Source organism: Pocillopora damicornis, chromosome 1, assembly GCF_964200805.1.
Source record: "Pocillopora damicornis chromosome 1, jaPocDami1.2, whole genome shotgun sequence".
NCBI classification, from domain to species: Eukaryota; Metazoa; Cnidaria; class Anthozoa; order Scleractinia; family Pocilloporidae; genus Pocillopora; species Pocillopora damicornis.
In genome coordinates, this window is record NC_142670.1 from 26,058,289 (window position 1) to 26,066,890 (window position 8,602).

The 8,602-nt window shown below is 36.5% G+C and overlaps 1 long non-coding RNA gene across 1 annotated transcript; it reads right to left on the bottom strand.

Annotated features, from left to right (window-relative positions):
• Positions 1 to 1,993: 1,993 nt before the first annotated feature.
• On the bottom strand, positions 1,994 to 5,536 carry LOC113673255 (uncharacterized). Its single transcript, XR_016188595.1, has 4 exons — positions 5,419 to 5,536; positions 3,406 to 3,531; positions 2,996 to 3,081; positions 1,994 to 2,122 (listed from the first exon to the last, which is right to left on the bottom strand). It is a non-coding gene; the product is annotated as an uncharacterized LOC113673255 (long non-coding RNA).
• Between the last annotated feature and the right edge of the window lie 3,066 nt (positions 5,537 to 8,602).

The window sequence follows — 8,602 nt, forward strand, 5'->3', positions numbered from 1 at the left end:
CGAGTGTTAGAGAAATCCATTCTAACAATTGTGAATAATTTCCGAGACGAATTCGAGGGAATTATTCAACAATACTCAATGAGTCTGTGGCGAATAATTTTTTTTAAGTATAATTTCTCAGGTGCTTTCAAATTCTGTTATAAATTTGTTTTGTTGTTGAAACCATTCTGTTACAATTGTTTAGATTACTCGTGTCGAGAAGCGCAGCCAGTTTCCACTAGAACTTTACATGTTTTGCATAATTCGATCAGCAAAAACTTCATGTGCCTCTTTTGAAGAGTGTTACACCATACTTTTTAGAGTCTTCTGTGCTCTTCGGAATTGAAATTTCTATGTTACCACATTTATTACTTCTTCGGTGACATTGCTAAAACGCGAGGCAGCCATTTTGAAATTTGGCCCCCCTGCTATAAGCGCCTCGCGCGAGGTGATTATCGCTAGATTTAACGCAATCCTCGACAAATCAGAGCGCACGCATCTCTATAATGACTGGAGCAATAATAGTAGAGGGTGTTACTCCGGTAGTGTAACTTGAATACTTACTCGTTTTCAGATGATGGAAGTAGGTGTTACACTATCGATAAACCTTCCTTTCCGAAATTAGAATATTTACTCTTGTTGTAGATTGTTATCCTTTAAAACGGAAGTTAGATGTTTACCATTAAAATGTGTTTTTGTGGACGGAATATTGTTGTTGTATTGCACACGTTGGTTTATTATGGCCAGGCGACCTACGAATAACAGTGAAAATTTGACATGAAAAAGATTGACCGCTGTGTTCTCTAGCGTCACCCACTCGCCATCCGCTGACCAGGAAGCCATTTGATTCGCGCAACGAGACTTACTTTGAGGAGAGAGTCTAAAAGTTGATCAAATGATGCCCAAAAGGATTTTGACCCATCGATCAAAAACAAAAGAAGTATGTTTGGAGTCCCCGTGTATAGTCAGAGGTGTAGGTTTTCTATTCAGGGCCATTCTCTACATGACGTGATTGAAAAAGACTCTTACGAGGGTACTACTCAAGCGTGTAGTGAGATAGATACGCGGCCGAGACTCTCTATAGGTGCGATGAGAATTTTGCCCAGCGATTGGTTAGTTATAACAAAAGACTAAAAGAACATCTCACTCTGATTGGAAGAGAATAATGACGTAAGATCAAGTACGTATGGTAGAGCAAAAGTTAGCTTTCGTGCATGCTTCCTTTCAGGGTGCATGCAAGCTGCGCCTTCCTGATTTCACAAGATCCTTAACCCCTGAGATTGACAAAGTGATTTTTTTCCTCGGAATGAAGAGTTTCGGCAGACTAAGAATATTGAACATAAGTTCGTTAACCTCTCCTTAGTCCCAAAGTATGAATTTTCAGATGGCAACCACCGGCGTTGTCTCAGACAATTATTTACTTTTAGAGCTTTCTATGCTAGAGAGTTTTTGCGCTTATTTATTACAACGTTAATCATAACCATTACTATCTCCTCCAGTGCGATTGGTGCATCAGCTGCTTCATTTTTCACTACTCATTCTGTACAGTTATAATCGGACAGCGTGATCGGACAGTTGGCTGTAATCAAACACCTGTAATCGTACAGTTGAAGCAGCCAATCATACTAGGTCCACTCATCTAAATCCACCAATCACAGAATTGATCACAATAACCATAGCAACAACCACTTATCCAAAGAAAAACAAGGCAATTTCCAAAATGGAGGAATATTTAACTAAAGACATTGTCTCCATTGGAGCTATTTGTTCTTGGTGTATTTGTTTTTTCGGAAATTGAAATGGTTATGATTAATTGGTGACAGGATTTTTTGTCATCCAATTCTGTCTGTAATCATACTCGAGATAAACAAATCACTTGTATGATTACAGACCGAATTGGACTCCACTCGGTCCAATTACCATCATTAATTTTGCCTAAAACTTAGATAATCCCACTAAACATCTCCGCAGCTTAATTTACCAATTGGCGCTGAATAGAGATCACAACGACAACATAATCAGTGGAAATTTTTATTGACCGGTTATTCGCAAGCGGAGCTGGTGCTTCAACAAGGTGGTAAGTTATTTCGGTCTCGTTTTCCATCTTTTGCTTGGTTCTCACTCGCATCCTCCATGGAAGTTGCTTTAGAGAAAAGCATATTTCGAAACTATTGAATGAAGTTTTTTTGAATACACCGTAATCATGGTCGAGGTATATGTAGTGCTGATAACATTTACCAAGACTTGGGATATTGAAAATGAACTGGGTATTGCAGTTATTACAAAACCCAAAAGCCATATCTGCTGTTTTATAGGAAACATTTAACGAGAATTTTGAGCACGACAAAACCTTGTCACCTAGTGGTAGCAAGTTACAATGTTGCCGGACGAGAAAAATCACAAAGAAAAATTTATTTTAGCTCCAGATTTTATGAGGCCATGAATCTTTATACAGATGGCCTTCATACGTCGAACGGACATGGGAACTTATGCCCTCACCGTAGTACAAGGAGGGGGAGTTGTTGAAACTCACCCTCCCCTCCCCCTCTAGTACTATCGTTGTGTTGGTATGTTTTGAAAATTTGTTACCGCAAATAGATAGCCTGTTATGTCATCTACAAGGTGATGTTAATATTTGCAAATTATGCTGCTGGGGGTCAGTGGGGCTTTTTTTACATTTTTCACTTCTTCCACGATAATTTTAAGCATTTTAGAAGAACAAAAGCTATCCAACTCGACAGGAAAATAGAAAGTAAGACTTAGAAATAAAGAGTTGGTTTATTGTACTTCCCTTTTCAACTTCAAAGTATCAATTCTTTCATAGTTCATATCACCTCAATTGAAACTTATAACTTTTATATCTATTAGGCGATTTTCACCAAGTTCCCACTGCCAAACATGTCTCCAAGATAAAAGAACAGCTTCTGGGGTGGACAGTTACCAAGATAAATGCACCCCCCTCCCTTTGTCCGGCCGAGGGTTTTCATTTCGTTTTTCAATTTGAGATGACACTTACCATCTTTTGGGTGAGCAGCAAGCGACGTGAATTATTCCGAATCGCCCATAGCAAGGCGTACAGCCAGGATCCCTCTCACGCTCCTTCTGAAACGCACCATAATTCAAGACATTTAACATTCAATTGCCATATTAAAAGTAAATAAATCTTGAAAGAAAGGAACAGAATTGAGCCATTTAAGTAATCAAATTAGTTTACCCTCTAGATAAATGATCTAGTTAGTAAACAAAAAAAATATCTGCAAAAATATTTTTTGCTGCAGGGTGGAGGCGGGGTAATTGCGAAGAAGAGGCAGCTACTGGGATCGGAAAAAAATCAACTGCATTGTCAGTGATCTGGTGCTGACTCAGCTTATCCTTGAACATACAAGAAAACATTCACTGACCCAAATTATCACAAATTTGCCTCACCAAATCATCATAGTTCTCTTCATTATCATCTCTGATCGTCAATGACGTAGTAATAGCAACCAAGGCCAACAGCACCAATACAAGTCGTGGGTTCATCTTGATCTCTGAATCGCTGAAAAAGAAAATCTAATATAAAAAAACAACAACAAAGAAATAGTCAAAACTACAAAAAACGTTTGCGAGTTTCAATTCGTTTTCACTTGTTCATCACTTTGCAGAAGATTTCCTGCAATGAACATTTCTTCGCTAGGGATGTTTTGAAAATTTTCTCTATTTTCCAACAATGTTACTCTCCAGTCTCTCCTTTGTGCTACTAAAGTTTGAGAGATGCGGCAAAAGAGTTTTCGGGGCTATCCGAATCGAGGAAACAGGCTATTTCCTCGAGATCACGCATCCTTCTACCGAGTGAGCTAAGCAATTTGTAATGAAACAATGGGTAAAAAATAAAAGGTTTTGGGGGAGTTGTTGCCTTTTTGGGTTGAAGAGCGGAGACAAAATTAAAAAAAAAATGATTCCGCAATGGTTCCTGTCTGCCTCAAAGTATATATTTATATCTTGCGATTATGAAAACAATAGCTTGAAGGCTACAACTAGGGTCTTTTAATCGAAAATATACCTTTTTATAAAAAAAAAAAAAAATGCCTCAATAAACGATTGAATATGAAATAAAAATTATAAAATTTGAACATTTCTGTGACAACTTTCTCAATTATAGCAGTAACATGACAATAGCTTCCGTCATGCACAATGAATGCTGAAAACCATATCATTTATTTTGATAAAAAATTCCTTTTTATTTGTTTTTGCTTTTCAAAAACAATGCCGGGTTATTCTGTGTGCACTTATGAGAACAATAGCTTCCAAGAGACAATGGGTGTTGTATAATCTAAAAGATATCTTTTGATATTTGATTTAGGGAACCCTGCTTCAATAGACTGTTAAAAATGTCATTAAAATAGAAAGTATGAACATTTCCATGGCAACTTGCTCAATTTGGGCAGTAGCACGACAATAGCTTTCGTACAGCGCCATTAATGCTGAAAACCATATCATTTAATTTGTTTATTTGATTCTCAATAACGAGGCCGTGCTATTTTGCATGCGATTTTGAGAACAATAGCTTCTTTGCAACGATGGTTTTCTTGCGCTCTATAATTACATCGCTGGCCGCCCTCGTGCATGGACAATATGGGGCGAATCCTGTGTTCTGAATTGCTACCCGAGCAGGCAAGACGGGTCTTTATATATATTCGTTTTCATACAATAAACGGTTGAAAATTTCATCAGACGAAAATAGAGCAATAGCTTCCCTACAACACAAATAGTGCTGATAGTTAGAAGGTCTTCGAAAAAAAAGAAATTTTCTTCTCGCATTCAAACAGTTGTAATTGACATGTTTAAGAAATAAAGCAGTTAAGCCTGACTGTGCCATATTCTGTTGTAAAGCACGTAGGAAGCGGCTAGAGCACGAAAGAAGTGTAGAGAGAAACACCAGACGTAGTCGAGTGTTTCTTACCACTTCTTGAATACGAATTTGATTTAAGATAGGTGTATTTTCTTTTTTTGTTGTTGTTGTTGTTGTTGTTGCTGTTTTCTCGCGCTATTTCTTTAAAAAGTGGCTCAATAGGCTATTGCAATTGATATTAGATAAAATTAATCAATATTCCCCCGAGAACTTGCTCAATTAGGGCTGCAGCATGACCTTGCATAGCTTCCGTACGGCGTAATCAATTTTCAGGCTAACCTAAACGAGATGGTTTTCTCAGAGTTGACCTCTTTCCTGGAAGTCGAATAAGATCATGATGATCTCTTGACTTTTGTCACACACATTTATTTTCTTTGCACGAGCAAATAAATTTGTAAATACCAGGAACATCATAATACAGTAAAATTGCTATCCTGATAATTTAGTGAGAAATAAGACTGAAGCTGACTTTAGGATATAAATTTAACGAAATGTGTCGTAAAGCGGATTTCAAATTACTGCTATCAACGATATCTTAAATATCTTACCTCAAGACAGGCAAAAGTCGTTAAACGCAAACGCGATGTTTCTTCTTTGGGCAGCCAAAAGAAAACTGGAGTACCTAAGACTGTGCCACAGGTTTTTAAGATCAAATTGGTGGTTGGATTTTCTAAGTCATAGCTCTTGGATCATCCAATAGGATGCTCAGGATTAGTTTATTATTTCAAGAAATGTTAAACAGATGCCACACCTTAAAATCGGTGTATCAAATCCAATTCAACATATTGCTATACTTAATGTGATAACATTGCAAAATGTTCTTGGGGGACTTTCTAACATACTTCAAAGACCTTGAAAACCTTATCATATCGTTTGCTTGCTTTCCAATAACGATGCCTTGATATTTTACAGACGATTAACAGGACAATAGTGTATACGCGACAATAGTTGTCATTTTAATCAAAGATATACCTTCTTATACAGAACACTGGCTCATTAAACGGTTGAATATTTCATTAAATAAAAATTGGAAAATTTCAATGGCAACCTGCTCAATTATGGCAGTAACGTTACAATGGCTTCCGTACAGAACAACAATTTTTAAAAACCAAAATTACAACATCATTTCTTTTACTTGTTTCACAATAACGCGGTGGTGATATTTTACATGCGATTTTGAGAACAATAGTTTATTTGCGGTAATAGATCTATTTAAATCTAACATACACCCTTTCATAGGAAACACTGACTCAAAAAACGGTTGAAAAGATCATTAGATCAAAATTGTAAAATTGGAACTTTCCCATGGTAACGTGCTCAATTAGTGCACAATGGCTTCTGTACAGCACAATAGATTTAGGGGGTTAACTTTGATCATATTCAGCATCTGCCTTAAGAAATAAATTGTTTCCTTCATGATGAGATAACTTCCTCAGAGCTAACCTGTACTGATAATCTGTCCTACCAATCAGACGAGTTCGTAACGATCTTTTTGCTTTTGCTTGTAAACTCTTTTGTTGTTCTGTTTTCACGAGCAAGCAAAATTTGTAAATGCCAGGAACAACATCCTCAAAGTAGCGATTCTGAAAGTTGTTTTTCGTTCTATTTAGAAACGTGCATTGAATGAATTCTTTTGGAATTATAGGTATAAGGGAACACTGGCTCAGTAAAGGATTGAATATGTCATCAAATAAAAGTTATAAAATTTGAAAATTTTCAGGGCAACTTGCTAAATTATGGCAGTAACATGACGATAGCTTCTGTAATGCACAATTAATACTGAAAACCATATCATTCATTTTGGTAAAAAACATATCATTTTTTGGTTTGTTTTTCAAAAACGATGCCGGGATATATTTGTGCAATTATGAGAACAATAGCTTCTAGGCGACAATGGGTGTTGTATAATCTTAAAGATACCTTTTGATATTTAAAAGAGCTAGGGAACACTACTTCAAGAGACCGTTGAAAATATCATTAAAAAATTATAAAATTTAAACATTTCGATGGCAACATGCTCCGTTGAGGCAAGAGACAATAGCTTACATACAACACAATCAAAGATGAACACCCTATAATTACCCTTGCTTATGTTTGAACAACGATGCCTTGATATTTTACAGGTGATAATGAGAACAATAACTTCTATGAGGCAATTGATGTGATAAAATCTAAAATATACCTCTTCATAGATCGCACAGGCTCAGAACCATCGATAATTTCGTGAAATAAAAATAAACAAATTGAAACATTCCTATGGCAACTTTCTCAATAAGGGCAGCAACATAAGAGTAACTTCTGTACAGTACAATCAATAATGAAATTCATATAATTTCCTTGGATTGTTTTCTTTTTTATCATTGTTACTTCAATGACGACGCTTTGAATTAACGTTAGAATGTCATATTAGTTGAAAAAATAAAAAGATTGAATATTCCAGGGCAAATTGTTCAATTAGGGAAATAACGTGACAATGGCTTCCGTACAGCACAATGATTAATAAAAACAAAACTATAATATCAGTTCTTTTGCTTGTTTTCACAATAATGAGTCCGTGATATTTTACATGCGATTTTGAGAACAATAGCTCATTTGCGATCATAGATCTATTTCAGTCTAATACATAGCCCTTCATAAGAAACACTTGCTCATTAAATTTTTGAAAATGTCATTAGATGAATATTAGATAATTGGATCTTTCCCATATTATCTTCCTCAATTATGGCACCAACATGACAATGGCTTCCTTACAGCACAATAGATTTAGAAGGTGTCAGATGAGTTCGTAATGATCTTTTTGCTTTGGCTTGCTTATCCCTTTTGTTGTTCTATTTGCACGAGTAAGTAAATGTGTAAATGCCAGGAACAACATCCTCAAAGTAGCGATCCTAAGAGTTATTTCCCTTCTATTTAGAAACAAGCATCAAGTGAATTCTTTGGTGTTATATGTATCAGAGTTTGGCCCATTTGTGGCACACTTCCCCCCCGAGAAATACAATGAAGCAAATAAGAAATGGGATCGAAGATATCATATCTGACCTTCGTAATGATCTTTCTCTACAAAGACTCTGTAGTTCAGTAGTACAGCGAACGAGAGATCTTGTCGCATACGCTACGCGTGATCGCTATGGAAACCAAGCTCTCTGTGGCTCAGTGAAAGAGCATCAGAGCACGGATTCATTAGGTCTGAGGTTCGTTTCCTCAGGGGGAATCAGCGTGGGACCTTTGTCCCACGCTCGTGACAAGATGAAAAAGTCTCTCTCTAGATATATATTAACCAAGCTGATGAGTTATCATTTTTGTACTTTATTTAGTAACCTCATTAATCTTTTCAATAAGCCGAAAGCTTTCAAGTGCTAAGAAAAACATATTTATTAAATGATCCTCTCAGGCGACTTAGTTGTCTCGGAAGGAGAACTGTGAGTTACTCAACAATATTTCAAAATGGTCCTACCTTAAATACATGATCTAAAACTGAGAACATGACAAGATATGAAAAAATGCTTCAGTTCACTTTTCATTCAAAATTGCTTTCCATCATTATAAGTGGGAGAGGGCTTTTGATTTTTTTTTTTCGACTAAAGCACCAGTTAGTTGTGCTACATGCCATCCTACCGATTTCAATTAAACTTTGCCAGTTTAAATGGTCTACCCCAAAACTCAAACACACAAACTCAGTGGTATCTGTTTTGGTTTTTTCCGGGGGGAGATAGACCACCACCCCCCCCCCCA